The sequence below is a fragment of the Ursus arctos genome, unplaced genomic scaffold (assembly GCF_023065955.2).
Source record: "Ursus arctos isolate Adak ecotype North America unplaced genomic scaffold, UrsArc2.0 scaffold_2, whole genome shotgun sequence".
NCBI lineage: Eukaryota > Metazoa > Chordata > Mammalia > Carnivora > Ursidae > Ursus > Ursus arctos.
In genome coordinates, this window is record NW_026622874.1 from 20,259,774 (window position 1) to 20,276,582 (window position 16,809).

Consider the following 16,809-nt stretch of genomic DNA (forward strand, 5'->3'; position numbering starts at 1 on the left):
TTCCCCCACCCCCCTCCCCTCTGAAGCCCTCCGTTTGTTTCTCAGAGTCCATAGTCTCTCATGCTTCATTCCCCCTTCTGATTACCCCCCCTTTCTTTATCCCTTTCTTCCCCTACCGATCATCCTAGTTCTTATGTTCCATAGATGAGAGAAATCATATGATAATTGTCTTTCTCTGCTTGATTTATTTCACTTAGCATTATCTCCTCCAGTGCCGTCCATGTTGTAGCAAATGTTGAGAACTCGTTCTTTCTGATAGCTGAGTAATATTCCATTGTATATATGGACCACAGCTTCTTAATCCAGTCATCTGTTGAAGGGCATCTCGGTTCCTTCCATGATTTAGCTATTGTGGACAATGCTGCTATGAACATTGGGGTGCATATGGCCCTTCTCTTCACTATGTCTGTATCTTTGGGGTAAATACCCAGTAGTGCAATGGCTGGGTCATAGGGTAGCTCAATTTTTAACTTTTTAGGGACTTCTACACTGTTTTCCAGAGTGGCTGTACCAACTTGCATTCCCACCAACAGTGTAGGAGGGATCCCTTTTCTCCACATCCTCTCCAGCAATTGTTTCTTGCCCTGTCAATTTTTGCCATTCTAACTGGCATAAGGTGGTATCTTAGTGTGGTTTTGATTTGAATTTCCCTGATGGCTAATGATTTTGAACATTTTTTCATGTGTCTGTTAGCCATTGTATGTCATCATTGGAAAAGTGTCTGTTCATATCTTCTGCCCATTTTATGATTTGTTTATTTGTTTCTTGCATATTGAGTTTGAGAAGTTCTTTGTAGATCTTGGATACCAGTCTTTTATCTGTAGCATCATTTGCAAATATATTCTCCCATTCCGTGGGCTGCCTCTTAGTTTTTTTGACTGTTTCCTTGGCTGTACAGAAGCTTTTCATCTGGATGAAGTCCCACAAGTTCATTTTATCTTTTGTTTCTCTTGCCTTTGGAGATGTGTCATGAAAAAGGTTGCTTTGGCCATTGTCGTAGAGGTTGCTGCCTATGTTCCCCTCTAGGATTTTGATGGATTCCTGTCTCACATCGAGGTCTTTCGTCCACTTGGAGTTTATCTTTCTGTATGGTGTGAGAGAGTGGTCAAGTTTCATTCTTTTGCATGTAGCTGTCCAATTTTCCCAGCACCATTTATTGAAGAGACTGTCTTTTTTCCACCGGATGTTTTTTCCTGCTTTATCAAAGATTAGTTGCCCAAAAAGCCGAAGGTCCATTTCTGGGTTCTCTATTCTGTTCCATTGGTCTGTGTGTCTGTTTTTGTGCCAGTACCATGCTGTCTTTGTGATCACAGCTTTGTAGTACAGCTCGAAATCTGGCATTGTGATGCCCCCAGCTTTGTTTTTCCTTTTCAACAGTTCCTTGGCGATTCAGGGCCTTCTCTGGTTCTATACAAATTTAAGGACTATTTGTTCCAGTTCTTTGAAAAATGTCATTGGTATTTTGATCGGGATAGCATTGAAAGTGTAGATTGCTCTGGGTAGCATGGACATTTTAACTATGTTAATTCTTCTGATCCATGAGCATGGAATATTTTTCCATCTTTTTGTGTCTTCCTCAATGTCTTTCAAGGGTGATTTATAGTTTCTAGAATATAGATCCTTTATGTCTCTGGTTAAGTTAATTCCAAGGTAACGTATGGTTTTTGGTGCTATTGTAAATGGGATGGATTCCCTAATTTCTCTTTCTTCAGTCTCATTATTCGTGTATAGAAATGCAACTGATTTCTGAGCATCGATTTTGTATCCCGCCACATTACTGAATTGCTCTATAACTTCTAGTAGTGGGGGAGTGGATTCTTTTGGGTTTTCCATATAGAGTATAATGTCATCTGCGAAGAGAGACATTTTGACTTCTTTGCCGATTTGGATACCATTTATCCCTTTTTGTTGTCTGATTGCTATTGCAAGGACTTCTAGTACTATGTTGAATAATAGTGGCGAGAGTGGGCATCCTGGTCGTGTTCCTGATCTTAAGGGAAATGTACCCTCTATCCCTACACTCTGAGGGTTTTAATCAGGAAAGGATGCTGTATTTTGTCAAATGCTTTTTCTGCATCTATTGAGAGAATCATATGATTTCTGAATTTTTCTTTCTGAATAAAATCTAAGACCCCAATCGATTTGCAAATAATGAACCACCCTTGTATCCCAGGGATGAATCACACTTGGTCATGATGGATAATCCTTTTAATGTACTTTTGGATTCTATTAGCCAGGATCTTGTTGAGGATTTTGGCATCCATATTCATTAGGGAAATCGGTCTGTAATTCTCCTTTTTGATGGGGTCTTTGCCTGGTTTGGGGATCAAGGTAATATTGGCCTCATAGAATGAGTTTGGTAGCTTTCCTTCTGTTTCTATTTTTTGAAATAGCTTTAAGAGAACAGGTATTATTTCTTCTTTGAATGTTTGGTAGAATTCCCCAGGAAAACCATCTGGGCCTGGAGTTTTGTTATTTGGAAGGTTGTTTATCACTGACTCAATCTCTTCATAATTAATTGGCCTGTTTAAAAAATCAATTTCTTCCTGTTTCAGTCTTGGTAGTTTATAGGTTTCCAGGAAGGCCTCCATCTCTTCCAGATTGCTTAATTTATTGGCATAAAGCTGTTGATAAAAGTTCCTAATAATCCTTCCAATTTCATTGGTGTTGGTTGTGACCTCTCCTTTTTCATTCATAATTTTATTAATTTGGGTCCTTTCTCTATTCTTTTGGATAAGTCTTGCAGCGGTCTGTCAATTTTATTGATTCTCTCAAAGAACCAGCTTCTAGTTCTGTTGATCTGCTCTACTGTACTCCTGGTTTCTAATTCATTGATTTCTGCTCTAATCTTGGTCAACTGCTTCCTCGTGAGTGGATTAGGTCTGTCCCTCTGTTGCTGTTTCAGCTTCTTGAGGTAAGAATATAAAAACTGCATTTTAGATTTTTCTATTCTTTTGAGTGAGGCTTGGATGGCTATGTATTTCCCACTTAGGACTGCCTTTGCAGTATCCCATAGGTTTTGGACTGTTGTATTTTCATTCTCCTGGGTCTCCATAAATTGTTTAAATTGATTTTTGATTTCCTGATTTATTGAATCATTCCTGAGCAGGATGGTTCTTAGCCTCTAAGTGTTTGAGTTTCTTCCAAATTTTTCCTTGTGTTTGAGTTCCAATTTCAAAGCGTTGTGGTCTGAGAATATGCAGGGAATAATTTCAGTCTTTTGGTATCGGTTGAGATCTGTTTTGTGTCCCAGAACATGGTCTATTCTTGAGAACGTTCCATGGGCATTAGAATAGAATGAGTATTCTTTGGTTCTGGGGTGTAGTGCTCTCTATATATATCTATGAGGTCCAACTCGTCGAGTATGGCATTCAAAGCCCTTGTTTCTTTGTCGATTTTTTGCATGGGTGTTGTGTCTATTTCTGAGAGTGGAGTGTTGAGGTCCCCTAGTATTAACGTATTTTTATCTATATGTCTCTTTATTGTGGTTAAGAGTTGGCTTGTGTATCTTGCTGCTCCCCTGTTGGGGGCATATATATTTATAATTCTCATATCCACTTGTGGGATACATCCTTTAAGAATAATATAGTGCCCTTCTTTGTCTCTAACTATAGTCTTTAGTTTAAAATCCAATCTGTCTGACATGAGAATTGCTACCCTTTTGAGCTTTCTTTTGAGGTCCATTGGCGTGAAAGACGGTATTCCATCCCTTTACTTTCAGTCTGAATGTATCTTTAGGTTCAAAATGAGTCTCTTGTAGACAGCAAATGGATGGGTCATGTCTTTTTATCCAATCTGCAATCCTGTGGCATTTATGGGAGCATTTAGGCCATTTACATTGAGACTGATTATTGAGAGATATGATTTTAATGATGCCATGTTGCCAGTAAAGTCTTTGTTTCTATCAATTGTGACTTTCTGTTCTGTATCACTCTTGGGGCCTTTTTACCTTTATAGAACCCCCCTTAATATCTCCTGTAGTGCTGGTTTCATGGTTAGGAAAATGGTCAATGACTGGCGATTCTGGAAGGTCTTTATTTCTCCATCAATTCTGAATGAAAGCCTTGCTGGATAAAGGATCCTTGGCTGCATGTTTTTCTCTGAAAGAGCTTTAAAAATGCCCCCCAACCCTTTCTCTCATTCCAGGTCTGTGTAGACAGGTCTGACGTAATTCTGATACGTGAGAAATTTCTTTGCCCTGGCCGCTTTCAATACTGTATCCTTGGATCTAATATTGGCGAATTGCACTATGACGTGACGTGGCATAGGTTTGTCGAGGTTGTCAAAAGGAAAACAACCCAAATGTCCATCAGCTGGTGAACGGATAAACAAAATGTAGAATATTAATAAAATAATATTATTTGATCATAAAAAGGAATGCAGTGCTGACACGTGCTACAACATGGACGAATCTTAAAAAACCTATGTTACATGAAAGAAGCCAACCACATAAGACCACATATTGTTTGGTTTCATTTATAAGAAATGTCCAGAATAGGCAAATCCATAGACACCAACATTAGCTGTGGTTCTAAAGGCTGGGGTGAGGGGGGAAAATGGAGACCAATTACTAATGGATAGGGGTTTTCTTTCAGGGGTGTTTAAAATGTTCTAAAATTAGATTGTAACAAGGGTCGCACATCTCTGGGGATATATTAAAATCCACCCATGTGTACCCATTAAAGGAGTGACTTTTATGGTATGTGAATTATGTCTCAATGAACTGTTTAAAAAATAAATATAATGTATCAGTAAGTATAAATCCAATCACAGGCACAAAATGTAAGGGGGGCACGGACTGGGGGGAAAGGAGTGGAACAAAGAAGGTTTCATACGTGAGATGATGGTAAATCTGTGAATTACTTGTCTTTCACCCAACCTTCCCTGTCAACACACTGGGGGTCAGTTCCATCAGGCTTGGGCTGCCCAGATACATAAATATTAAAGAATAATAATTGCAGTTAGTTTTGAATGGAAAATGTGTTCCAGAATGCTCAAGCACATAAATCCCAAGAGATTAAGCTTCAGGCAAATCCAATCTACACAGCCAGATCACTAATAGAGGTCGTGATTGCAGTTTGGCTACACCTGAGTTTATTCAATGACGTATTTTTCTCTCTCTTCAAAGACTCATAAGTACAAGAATTGCCAGGAGACAAGAACCCCCCCAAACATTTCATTCTCACAGGATGTCGAATGAGTAGGCATTAGAATCCACATCACTTCTCTGGTTGTTCACTGTGTAACCAAAACAATTCAGGTCACCAAATATTTGCTCACATACCCAAAACCTAAACAATATTAAGCAGCACACTGAAGACAGGAAGTGACTTCTGGAGATTGTTGTCAGCACTTTGTTACCATATTAATAGAAAAAAAAAGTCTCTTTCATCAATGCATAGACTCAGAAATTATAACAAGAAATTTGCAAATTCTTTATTTTCTCTTATAGGCTAGATCTGCATAAAGTGAAGAAAAATGTTTTAGACTGCACATCTCAGAATTCCTCTACCCCATTAGCGTCAGGCATAGTTTTCATGGTACTACTGGTTACTGATTAGTACTATTTCGTCAAGCTCACCCCATGAGTAAACAATAGCTTGCAAAACACAATAGGACACAAAGTAGAATTTTTACTGTAACCTAGGAAACTAAAAGCTTGTCGGTCATTTCTCCAGAATCAAAGAGAACGTGACAAGGATGAATTGCAAAAACCTGCACCACAAATTATACACTAGTCTTAGGATCTTAAGATTCTGGGAGAAAAAATGTCATGTCAAAGACCACTGTGCCCAGAAAAGAATAGCAATCTATGGACCAGGAAGAAATGTATCTTAGCAGACAGAGTGACCAATCCCTGGATCATATTGGGAAATCATATTTTGTAATATAATAGAAGTGTACTGAGTCAGAGTCAAGGTTAACTTATAATAGTAGACTATTAGAATCAGGAAGGACATGCACAAAGAAGGAGGTCCCCACATTTCCACTGACTCACTAAGGTAGACCATATCTTGACCTCCGGCGTGTGTCTCTGTCATTCTCTACTCTACGCAGATCTGTTGAATGAGACAACAGGAAAACAAGATCCTGAAGGGTTTGGGGTGCGGAGGGGCAAGAGGAGGCCTTTATAGCAGTCTGCCTCCCTGGTAGAGTATCTACAGAAAATTAAGTATCTTGTATTGTGAATTTTAATTTCCCAACAATATTTGCTTTGTGCCATTTAAAAGAATTTTACGGAAGTCGATTTTACTGCAGTTAAGTAGATAGACCCTAAAGGTATGGTATCATCAGTTTTGACAAACGAATGTATAACCTATACCCTATTAAGATATAGTGCATTTTTATGGCCCAGAAAATTCCCTTATGCTTCTTTTTGTCAGTCTCTACCCACCCAGAAATAGCTATGTTCTGATTTTCATCACCATCATAAATTAGGTTTTCTTGTTCTATGACTTCATATATAAACATGTATTTCTTTTTTTTAAAAGATTTTATTTATTTATTTGACAGAGAGACAGCCAGCGAGAGAGGGAACACAAGCAGGGGGAGTGGGAGAGGAAGAAGCAGGCTCCCAGCGGAGGAGCCTGATGTGGGGCTCGATCCCAGAACGCCGGGATCATGCCCTGAGCCGAAGGCAGACGCTTAACCGCTGTGCCACGCAGGCGCCCCTAAACATGTATTTCTTTATGTCAGGATCCTTTCACTCTGTATAGTGCTGTTGTATGCATCTGTAATTTATTCCATTTTATAGCTGAATGTCATTCCACTGTATATTTTTTTTATTTATTCTTCCATTAATGGAAACCCAGACTGTTTCCAGGTTCAGTCTACTATAAGTAAAGCTGCTTGTGAACGTTCCTGTAAAAGTTATTTTTTATATATATTTTCATTTCTCTTCAATAAAAACCTAAAAATGGACTTACTGAGTTACAGGGTAGAAATACAATTAAATTTTCAAGTTTTACAAAACAGATGTAACATTTTACACACCCACCAACAATGTATGAGAGTTCTTTTCGCATTACACCTTCAACATATGATTATACTTTTATTTCAGCCTTTCTAGTAGCTGTGTAGTTATCTTGCATCGTAGTTTTAATTTGCATTCTTCTAATGATTAAGAACACTGAGGGGCGCCTGGCTGGTCTAGTTGGTTAAGCGCTGTCTCTTGGTTGTCACTCAGGCCCTGATCTCGGGGTTGTGAGATGGAGCCCCATGTCGGGCTCCGAGCTCAGTGCAGGCTGCGTGAGATTCCCTCCCTCTCCTTCTGTGCCTCCCACTTGTGCTCTCTCTCTATCAAATAAACAAGTAAATCTTAAAAAAAGAAATAAAGAACATTGAGCACAGTTTCATATGCCTGTTGGCCGTGCATATATCTTTTTTGCGAAGTATCCGTTCAAGTTTTTTATCTATTTTTATATTGGGCTGGTTATCTTTTTATTATTGAAATGTAGGAATTGTTCCTGTATTTTGAATAGCACTCCTAGTCTCAAATTTCTGTGTTACAAGTGTTTTTCTCCATCTATGGCTGTGTATTCATTTTCTTAGTAATGTCTCTTGATGAGCAGTTTTAAATTTTAACATTCAATTTATTGTTTTTTTCAGTTTGCCTTTATTTCTGTGTCATTTCTAAGAAACATTTCGGCACAAACTTGCAAATGTAGTCTCCTATATTTTCTTCTAGAAACTTTATAGTTTTGGTTTTTGAATTTAGGTGTATTATTCTTCTCAAATCAGTACTTGTGTATGACTTGAGGTAGAGTTCAGGGTCTTTTTATTTTCCATATGGATTTCTATTGGTCTAGCACCATTTATGGGGGAAAATTTACTTAAAAAAATCATTTGCTCCTTTAGGTTCTTTGAATTTCTATATAAATTTTACAATTATCTTGTCAACTTTTACTTTTAAAACGTCTGCTAGGATTATGATTGCAGAGAATCAATAGCCCAATTTTGGGACAATAGAACATTTAACAATGCTGAGTCGTAATTCACAAATATGATATGTCTTGCCACATAGTAAAGGTCTTCTTTAATTTCTTTCATAATATTTAATATTTTTAAATGTACAGTTTTAACACAAATCTATTAAATTTATTCCTAAGTATTTTATGTTTTGGGTGTTATTATAAATGCTACTTTTAATTTTATATTCCAATTTGGGGAAATAAAAACGCAATTTATTTTTGCAAATTGGCTTTAATACTATAACATGGCTAAACTTACCTATAAGTTCTAGTAGATTTTATATTGATTACTTAGGAATTTCTACAACTATAATTATGTCATCTGCAAAGAAAGGCAGTATTATTGTTTCCTTTTTTATCTGTATGTCTTTTTTTTAGATTTATTTATATATTTTAGAGAGAGAGCGTAATTGAGTGGCGGGAGGGACAGAGGGAGAATGAGGGAGAGAATCTTCAACAGACCCCCCACACACACACAACATGGAGCCTGACGAGGTGGGGCTCGATCTCAGGACCTGAGACCATGACCTGAGCTGAAACCAAGAGTCAGATGCTTAACTGGCTGAGCCACCCAGGTGCCCCCTCTTATTTCTTTTTCTTGCTGTATTGTGCTAGATAGGATCTCTAGTACAATTCTGAATAGAAGCTGTAAAAGTGGACATCCTATTGGAGAACGAGGAGATAAGCCACAGACTGGGAGAAAATATTTGCAGAGGACATATCTGATAAAGGACTGTTATCCAAAATATGCAAAGAACTCTTAAAACTCAAAAAGAAAATAAACAACCTGATTTAAAAATGGGCAAAAGACTCGAACAGACATCTCACCAAATAAGATACACAGATAGAAAATAAGCATATAAAAAGATGTTCGACATCAAATGTCATTAGGGAACTGCAAATTAAAATGATGAGATAGCACTATATACCTATTAGAATGGCCAAAATACAAAACACTGTTAACTCCAAATGTTTATGAGAATGTGGAATAAGAGGAACTGTCATTCATTGCTGGTGGAAATGCAAAATGGTACAACCACTTCAGAAGATGGTTTGGGAGGTTGTTAAAAAAAGAATATGATCCAGCAATCACACTCTTTGGTATTTACCAAAATAATCGAAAACTTATGTCCACATGAAAATCGGCACAAGAATGTTTACAGCAGCTTTATTCATTATTGCCAAAACTTGGAAGCAACCAAAATATCCGTTGGTAGATGCATAAGTAAATAAACTGTAGTACTTCCAGGGAAATGGATACTATTTGGTGCAAAAAAGAAATAAGCTATCAAAACATGAAAAGACATGGAAAAACCTCAGGTGCATATTATTAAGTAAAAGAAGCCAATCTGAAGATACTACATACTTTATGATTCCAACTACATGACATTCTGGAAAGAGCAAGACTATATAAACAATAAAAGGACCAGTGGCTGCCAGAGGTTGGTGTGGGGGAGAGGGATGAATAGGTAGAACACAAAGGATTTTAGGGCAATGGAACTATTCTGGACAATGCTATGATCATGGATACATGTCATTATACTTTTGTCACAATCCATAGAAGGTACAATACCAAGAATGAACCCTAATGTCGACTTTGGACTTGGGTGATGATGATACGTCCATGTAAGTTCACGGATTGTAACAAATGTACCACCTTTTGTTGCTAAGGAGAAGCTGTGTATGTGAGAGCTGGGGATGTATGGGAACTCTACTTTCCTCTCAATGCTCCTGTACCCCTAAAACTCTTCTTAAAAGTAAATCTATTGGGGCACCTGGGTGGCGCAGTTGTTAAGCATCTGCCTTTGGCTCAGGGCGTGATCCCGGAGTCATGAGATCCAGCCCCGCATCAGGCTCCCTGCTCCGCTGGGAGCCTGCTTCTTCCTCTCCCACTCCCCCTGCTTGTGTTCCCTCTCTCGCTGGCTGTCTCTCTGTCACATAAATAAATAAATAAATCTTTAAAAAAAATAAAAGTAAATCTATTTAAAGATGTGGACATCCATGCCTTTTCTGTATCTTTGAGGAAGAGTATTCAGCGTTTCACTAGTAAGAATGATATCAACTCTCAAATTTTTATAGATGCCTTTCATTAGACGGGGAATTTTCCCTTCCGTTCGTGTTTTGCAGAGTGTTTGATCATGATTTGGAGCTTAAATTTGATAACTGCATTTTCTAGGCCTCTGGAATTATCATATAACTTTTCTCTTTAATATTTAAATCACACTGTTGAACTTTTGTGTTAAAACAACAATGTATTATGCTTTTTCTATGTTGTTATATCTTGTTAAGGATTTTTATATGCACCTTTATAAGGAATATTAATTTATAATCTTTCTTTCTTTCTTTCTTTCTTTCTTTCTTTCTTTTTCTTTCTTTCTTCCTTCCTTCCTTCCTTCCTTCCTTCCTTCCTTCCTTCCTTCCTTCCTTCCTTCCTTCCTTTCTTCCTTCCTTTCTTCCTTCCTTTCTTTCTTTCTTTCTTTCTTTCTTTCTTTCTTTCTTTCTTTCTTTCTTTCTTTCAATGTCTCCAGCTCTCTTGATACCAAGATTATACAGACTTCACAAAATCAGCTGGGAAACATTACCTCTATTATATTATCTGAAAGAATTTGTGTAACATTAAAATGATACTTTCTATTTTTTTTTCTTTTGATTTTCTCCTTTCCTGTATTACAAAGACCCCTACTTCTGCAACTAAGAACTCTAGCTCTGGGTGATGGCAACGGGTCTTTGAGCTGTAAGAAGGAACTTAAAGCTATCTTGCCACATGTCTTTAAAAGGAGATTGTTTCTCTTTTATTTGAGAGGTGCCTGTGTGTGTGTGTGTGTGTGTGAATTTCATATTTAGGTGAAATTCTAAATACTACAAATATAAAAGCAATCAAACATGTGCGCACGCACACACACACACACACACACACACACGGATTAAAGAGCCTTACTTTTGAAATTTACCTCTGCTGGTGTAATAAAGGACTTGAAAATTTTTAATTATATTATTTGATATCAGTAGCAAATATAGATGTTAGAAATTATTATTGTGATACATGGACATTTAAACTAAACATATTTGGAGAAACCTGGAAACTTTGGGGAGCACATTTGGAAAAGAGGAAGGAAATATTTCAACTTTGGAGAACCAAATCAAACGTCCCGGTCTTGGGAGTTGGAAGTGCTTGCTATAACTATTTTAAGGCTATAATTTCACTTGCATGCAAATAAAGAATTGTTAAGTTTTTCTGGTGAATTAAACCAGGAACTTCACTGTAATCATTATAAAATGAAGTTCTTTAATCTCTTAGTAATGTTTTTGCTTAAATTTGTATCTATCGTGATGTTAATGTAGCTACATGTGCTTTATTTTGTTTGTTGTTTGCATAATACTCAACTGGTTAGAAAATATTTGTAAGAAATATTCCTCAGAGAGGTGCCTGGGTGGCTCAGTTGGTTAAGTGGCTGCTTCTACTCAGGTCATGAGACCAGGGTCCTGGATTGAGCTCCGAATTGGGCTCCCTGCTCAGGGGGAAGTCTGCTTCTGCCTCCCCCTTTGCCCCTCCCCCTGCTCATGCACTCTCTCTCTCTTTCTCTCAAATAAGTAAATAAAATCTTAAAAAAAAAAAAGGAAAGATTCCTTAGAGTTATTGAGTTAAGTTAAAAATAAATTCTAAACATTGACAAAATGCCTTTTGACATGGAACAAAGTTCACATTAATGAACAAGAAGAGCATCAAATACAATAAGCAGCATATTCTTGGGGGGCAGCGTGTGCGTGTGTGTGTGTGTGTGTGTGTGCATAGCAAGCATACCTAGTGGTGTAAATAGACACACTCAGCTGTTTCTGGTAGTTTCTCGTAGGTAATGAAATGTTGTGATTTCTGTTTCTTTTTGCTCCTTTGTATTTGCTAATTTTCCAAAATGAGAGTCTATTTCTGTTTTCTTTTTTAAAGCTTTTTAAAAATATTAAGGAAAAGGGAACAGCGTCAAATGCATAAAGAGAAACCAAGTTATCTTTGGATTGGGGAGAATCACTGACTTGGGCAATAGTAATGTCTCCTGTATCTTTAACCAGAATAGCTTCAGTAGAGGATTTGAAGCTGAAGTTGGAGTATAATGGACTTCAGAGGGGGAGAAGCAAGTCATTTGTTTGAATTGGCTGTGAAGGACATGAGAAGGATAATGTATAAAGTATGTGTGACTGAAAAGGCAGGGTCTTATTTTATTTTATTTTTAGATTGAAAGATTAACATGTTTATGGGTGAAAGACAAGAAAGAAGATGAAAACAGAAAGGTCAGTTCCTTGAGCAAGAGAGAGGAAGGCCTCAAGGGCACAGGCAGTGGGTTGGGCTTGTAAAAAGCAGAAACTGGGCAGGAAAAGGTAAAGGTTGCATTCTGGAAGTTCCTTTCAAAGTGAGAAAATTTAAAACCGCTGCTTGGTGCTTGCAAGTGAGAGGCAGGCAAGACTAGTTTCAACCTGCTTAATGTTTGCTTTTTTTTCTGAGAAAGAAACAGGGTCTTCCAAAAGAAAGGCCCTAGTTAAGAGAATTAGGAAAAAAGTTAGTCTTTATCTTGGTTTCTTATCTGAATAATTGCACCATTCCAGTGGCCTTTTGTAAATAGACTCAGGGTTACTAATACTATAATCTCGAGTAAAAGATAAAGCAGAAATACTTTCTTTCAGCCCTGCTAGCCTAAAATGGCAATGGGTATTAATTATTAAATAATTATTATAAGTAATTCTCCTTAGATTTACACCCAAGGGTAACCATTTAAAATAATGTATTCATAATTCTTAGAGAATCAATCTATCTTCCTTCCTTCCTTTTCCTTCTTCCCTCCCTTCCTCCCTTCCTTCCTTCTTTTCTTTCTTCCCTCCCTTCCTCCCTCCCTCCCTTCCTTCCTCCCTTCTCTCCTTCCTCCTTCCTTCCTTCCTTCCTTCCTTCCTTCCTTCCTTCCTTCCTTCCTTCCTTCCTTCCTTCCTTCCCCTCCCTCCCTCCCTCCCTCCCTCCCTCCCTCGACGCTGTAACAAAGACATGGAACCTTTGGAGGGAAACAAGGGGAGGGAAGGAGCCAAAAGATACACTGAGTAATCAGTGCTGGATATAATATAGTAACTCTCTGGTGTTTGTGGTTGATATGTGATGAAACTAAACCCAACATGATAGAGTTATTTAGCAAAGGTCATGCAGCTGATAAGCAGCGCTGGAATTTACTCTAGAACCCATGCAGCTTATACTCCGCCAGCCTGGCTACAAATCTGAATTTCCCGACTGCTGATCCCAGAGCTCAGCCTCCCCAAATTGTGAAGCCAGCTGATGAATCCTTACAGAGGATGGGGGAAGAAAAATGGCAGAGTGGGAGAAGTTCTAGCTTCCAGGGAAGAAAGCAGGCCTCTAGTCCCTGGCTGGCTACACACTTTCTTAGGCCACTCTTCATCTTCTCTGGATCTCAGTTTCTGTATCTGAAAAAATGGGAACTTTGATCAAATGACCTGTAAGATTCCTTTCTAGCTCCAAAATGTAGGACCTTACTGTGTCTGTCTCTACCTTGAAAGCACAGCCTGCTTTCCAGCATGTTATGTGGTTTCTAAGTCTTTGGGATAGAATGTTTATCCACAACCATGAAAAGCAAGACAGGACAAGATGCAGTCGGTCAGGTCAGAGTGCTGGCTGCAACCAGCCTTAAGTCATCAGCAAGAAATACCTAACTACCAACTTCTGGCTGCCTCTCCATGTTCCAAATGACATTGGTTAGCACGCAATCCCTTCTTCACGTAAAGGCATTGTCATCACGTAGCCTCTATTCTATTTTTGGTTATGTGTGTTGTGGCAATTCTCCTATGAGACTGTAATGTAAATAACATATTTTTGGATTCGTAAGGCCATTATAAAATAGATATTAAAGTGCTGTGTTCTAAAACACATTAAGAAGCTTGAACGAAAGCACCTACTGTGGGCCTTAAATGAACTGATGCACATATGTTAAATCAGAGATCATCATAAATGGAAATGACAATGGATCACCTCGTCCACACCTCTCACATGTCAGGTGAGGTCTTCACTGCACTCCCAAATGACTCCCAGAAACTCTGCCTGTACTTACGTACAGGGGCTAGCCACGGCAACGTCCACCCAGCAAGAAGAGATGACACAGAAGTCCGAGGGGTGGGATCCACCCAGTGAACAGTGGGCCTCAAGAGAATTTCTGCCCTGGACGTTGTGAAAGCAGGATCCACTCCCAAGACAGAGACATTTTCATTGCTTTGGTTCTTCAACAAGGAAATATTTCCTTCTGCTTTTCCAAATGTGCTGCCCAAAGTTCTTGGTTTCTCCTAGATATGTTTAGTTCAAACTTCCATGTATTACAATAATAATTTTCCAACACCTATAGTTTCTACTGATACTGAATGACGTAATGAAGGGTTTTCAAAGAAGAGAAACCTTGGGGATGGAAGCTGTTTGACTCCGTGTATCACTCAAATCAGGACAACGGTGCTTGTGTCCCTGGTTCATACTTATGCTTGGCTGAGTCCCTGCTCGAAGCCTCTGTGCATTTCAATAAAGAAGTCTGTGCCATGCTTGGCTGCTGATTTTTACACATTCACATAATAAACACTGATAGAACAGAAAAAGACTGGAAATTATCTAGTCTATTCGGACTTTTTAAATACTTATGACTCATACCTTGCAATGTGGCCAGCTACAGTATAGATAACTGTATCGGGATGCAGCGTTCTTGGGATGGCTGGGAACTGTCGTTCTGCCCACATACCGGAGAGGCAGGCAGCAGGCAGGAAGTCCACCTATATAGACAGAAAATAATACTGAAATATATGGCAAGAGAAAATCAGAGGCCATTGAAAGGGAAGCATTAGGAGGACAGAATACAGCATCATTTCTGGGAGAAAAGGCTGTGATTTCAGTATCTGACAGAGCTGGATATCCACAGGGTGACTCAACCTGGACGTTCAGGGAGGGAGACTGATGCACTGTATTTACTTTGTCAGATTCAGACGAAAGGCACCAGTCCAGGCAGAACTGGAAAGAACAAAGCAGCTTCTTGGCCGCAGAGTGATTTCAATACTCGGGAAGTTGTCAGAATTGGGAAATACATTGCGGCCGGCTTACAGCAAGTATGTCGAAGCCCATGAGGGAGCACGGGCAGCAAGGGGCAAGAGTAACACCAGTGGAAAGGGTGACTTGCTGCTGAGTTGGAGACGTGCAGGCCAATCATTGGACTTGCCTGCAAGAAGGACGGCATTGAGCATTTACAAGGTTTCAGCTCTGCCTGGAGAGGCCCAGACTGCAACAGAGACGCAAAGTTAGAGCAAGTTGCCAAGAAATGAAGTGGCACAAGAAATACCAGACTCCACCCCTAACACCCTTTAAAAAAAAAAAAATTTCACCTGGCTTATAAATATAATTTTTTACTTTTGATAGTACCTACTTTATAACTAAGAATGTAATACATTTGATGAAAGTTCCTCTGTGTATCTATTTTTTAAAAAGGTAACAGCATCATAACAGATTTTAGCTTCCCTGATCTGAAATGACACTTCTTTTAGAATAGAAAAAAAAAATAATGATACATATACGTACTTCAGTACTTTACAAGAAAGCACAGTAATTTCGTACAATTCGTTTGTGAACATACTGACAGCCTTTCACGACCTGAGACTAACAGGACGTTGCCTTCTCTTTACGTGCTTTACTCTACCGATTTATGCCACAAGTATTTTGAGTGGTTACTATGTGCCAGACACCGTTCTTGTGGCTTGGGACAGAGCAGTGAGCAAAACAAAGATCCTCACTCTTGTGAAGCTTGGATTTGAGTGGAGAAAGATACACAATAACCACAGATTTTTTTTTTTTTTTTTTAGTATGTTAGAAGATAATTTGCTATGGGGAAAATAGTATACAACTGAGTGGGATAAGGGAGATCTAGAGTGTGATGTGGGGGGGGGGGCATGATCCAAAAAGTGATCTTTGGGGTAATCTCCAGTAAACTTAATCATAAGGATCTGAATGAAGATTTAAGAGTGGAGGGAGCTAGCCAAACAGACATCTAAGGGGCATGTCTGGTGTAGTCCAGGAATAGAAAAGAGGCCAGTGTGACTGGAGTGGAGGAAGAGGGAAGCAGGGAGGGGAAAAGAGACGGAAAAGAGGGAAGAAAAAGAATAGAAGAGATTTTGTTTCAAAAGTAATTTACAGGGGTGCCTGGGTGGCTCAGTAGGTTAAGAGTGTGCCTTCCTCCCAGGTCATAATCCTGGAGTCAAGGGTTCGAGCCCTGCATTGGGCTCCCCACTTCAGTGGGGAGTCTGCTTCTCCCTCTGCCCCTCCCCCTGCTCGTGGCGCTCTCTCTCTCTCTCCCTCTCTCTCAAGTAAATAAAATCTAAAAAAAAGTAATTTACATACTTAAAATGTAATTTATATTGACCTAAATCTCCATAAGGATCACTATCCCCAATGTAGCATTTGTACAGAAGTAGACATGTTCTATAGGGTTCCAGTACTCCAGATAAATGTAACATTGGATCAAATAAAAATTTTAAATTTATATTTTAGGTTGGAAAGCTATGTGGGAAAGGGGGAAGGGGAAGTGCATTTAAATGTCATAAATAGCTTAGTTCAATAATAGAGTTGAAAATCTATCTATCTATCTATCTATCTATCTATCTATCTATCTATCATCTATCCATCTATGTTTAATCCCTCAAGGCAACAGACACCTGTTCACCTACCTGGCACGCTGGAGGAGATTGTAAAGCAACAAAACCACCAGATCTGGAACAGTTTGAATGAAACTGGGATGCAGGAACCTACATGTATCCAATTCCCCAAAGACCA